Here is a 2500-nt window from a genome sequence, read left to right as displayed (position 1 = left end):
CTAGAATGCGACCAAAGCTTCACCGCGGCGGGAGACAAAAAGGCCCCTGACTGCACCAGAACGTCTCCCTGCGGAGTCACACAGTGGCCGTTCACCGTGGTCCCGTCGACAAGCCGCCAGGACAAGCACCCAAGCCCGCAGCAGCTCTCTTCGTTTCAACTGCGGATGTAATGCTGCAAGGCGGTGGCAAGGTCACGTCGCAGCCCGCAAGCCGTCGCCAAGGCGAGAGGAAGACGGTCCCCACAGCGGGCACACACAGACGGACGTGGAGCACGGGGCGGCGGCCCACAGGTGCGCACACGCGCCGTGCCGAGGATCGGTGCGGACGCCGGTGACATCGCACCCGGCAGAGCGGCTAGGCAGAAGTCGCTGCGGAGGAGGAGCACCGTCGGCGGAACGGTCTGCTGGCGGGCGAGGGACCAAACGAGCAGCTAGAACGGGCGGAGTGGACCGGACTGCAGAAGCGGAGTGAGTGCGTGGCTGACGCCACCGTCTCCCTCCGAGCGTCTGCTCGCGCCGGCCAAACCGCCGAACCGCTGAACGAAAGGACCGCATCGTCCCACGCAGGCAGGCCGGCCGTGTTGCCGTGCGTGCCCCCACCTCTCGGACGGACTGCAAAGACACCCTACGAAGCCAACGGCGAAGCCCTTCCAACGGCGCAGGCGTAGCGTGTGCGGCACCCGCATGGACTTGCCGGCGTGCAACCGAGCGTGTGCGTGCTCGTCGGTGGCGGCGCCCGCGCGCCGGCCCAACCGAGTGGGACCGAGATCGACGTCGCCCGGCTTCGGCGGAACGTGCGTACGGGTGACCAGGCCCGTTCGACGGGTACGGCGAAATTGTCGGTGTGACCTCCCACCCGCGTGGGAGGCGCCAGCGTCAGTACGGGCCACGGCCCCGGGGCCAACCCCCGTGAGGCTCTCCTGCCTGGCCCAACCGGCGCAGCCTTCGAGTTCAAGGAGTGACGGGCCGCCCTCCCCGGAGAGGTGGCGGGCCCCCGGCCGACAAAGATCCTTCACAACGTGTTCACCAACAGAAACCTTGTTACGATTTTTATTCTGTGTTACGGGTTTCGGTTCGGGCCCCCGGAGAGGTTGTCCGATACCTGGCCCCGGGGCCGGCCCCCGTGAGGCTCTCCTGCCTGGCCCAACCGGCGCCAGCCTTCGCGTTCAAGGAGTGACGGGCCGCCCTCCCCGGAGAGGTGGCGGGCCCCCGGCCGACAAAGATCCTTCACAACGTGTTCACCAACAGAAACCTTGTTACGACTTTTATACCGTGTCGGGTTTCGGCTCGGGCCCCCGGAGAGGTTGTCCGATCCTGGGACGCGCTAAACGCTCCCCCGCCGACGTGACGGTGGAGCCCCAGCCTGGCGCGTACCACGGCGTGAGCCCCGGAGGCACACGCACTCGAGCGACAATCAAGCGAAAAACCTTTCTCGGAGGAAACAGGGCGCTCGCAGGCGTTGAGTGCCGGCGTGGGTGACGGGCCGGAGCCCGACACGCGCCGTCACGCCCCGCAACAGCCAGAGGCAGAGTTCTCTGGTGTCACCGTCTGTCGGAAGGCTCGAGAGTCGAGGCGAGGCCGCAGCGGACTGAGTCGGGTGCAAGCCGCGGAGGACAGGCCGACGCTACGGGCGCAAGCCGACCCCGCACGCCCCAACCTCGGCGGGCTGGGGAAGGGGGCGCGGCGGAACGCTCGCAAGCGCGGCTGCCCCCGCGGACAGGCACATTCTCTCGAACGCGGAGGACACTCGCTCAAGTCAGCACGAGACCGGACCGACAGGCGGACCACGAATCTTTAAACCTCGCACCCACCCTCTGCACGCGGGTGCTCGAGGAATGGTGAGCATGAACAGGTACCCCGTACCGGGATTGAAGAGAGAGTGACTAGAATGCGACCAAAGCTTCACCGCGGCGGGAGACAAAAAGGCCCCTGACTGCACCAGAACGTCTCCCTGCGGAGTCACACAGTGGCCGTTCACCGTGGTCCCGTCGACAAGCCGCCAGGACAAGCACCCAAGCCCGCAGCAGCTCTCTTCGTTTCAACTGCGGATGTAATGCTGCAAGGCGGTGGCAAGGTCACGTCGCAGCCCGCAAGCCGTCGCCCAGGCGAGAGGAAGACGGTCCCCACAGCGGGCACACACGGACGGACGTGGAGCACGGGGCGGCGGCCCACAGGTGCGCACCCGCGCCGTGCCGAGGATCGGTGCGGACGCCGGAGACATCGCACCCGGCAGAGGGGCTAGGCAGAAGTCGCTGCGGAGGAGGAGCACCGTCGGCGGAACGGTCTGCTGGAGGGCGAGGGACCAAACGAGCAGCTAGAACGGGCGGAGTGGACCGGACTGCAGAAGCAGAGTGAGTGCGTGGCTGACGCCACCGTCTCCCCCCAAGCATCTGCTCGCGCCGGCCAAACCGTGGAACCGCTGAACGAAAGGACCGCATCGTCCCAAGCAGGCAGGCCGGCCGTGTTGCCGTGCGTGCCCCCACCTCTCGGACGGACTGCA

The sequence above is a fragment of the Mustelus asterias genome, unplaced genomic scaffold (genome assembly GCF_964213995.1).
Source record: "Mustelus asterias unplaced genomic scaffold, sMusAst1.hap1.1 HAP1_SCAFFOLD_2597, whole genome shotgun sequence".
Classification (NCBI taxonomy): domain Eukaryota; kingdom Metazoa; phylum Chordata; class Chondrichthyes; order Carcharhiniformes; family Triakidae; genus Mustelus; species Mustelus asterias.
This window is presented reverse-complemented; position numbering follows the sequence as displayed.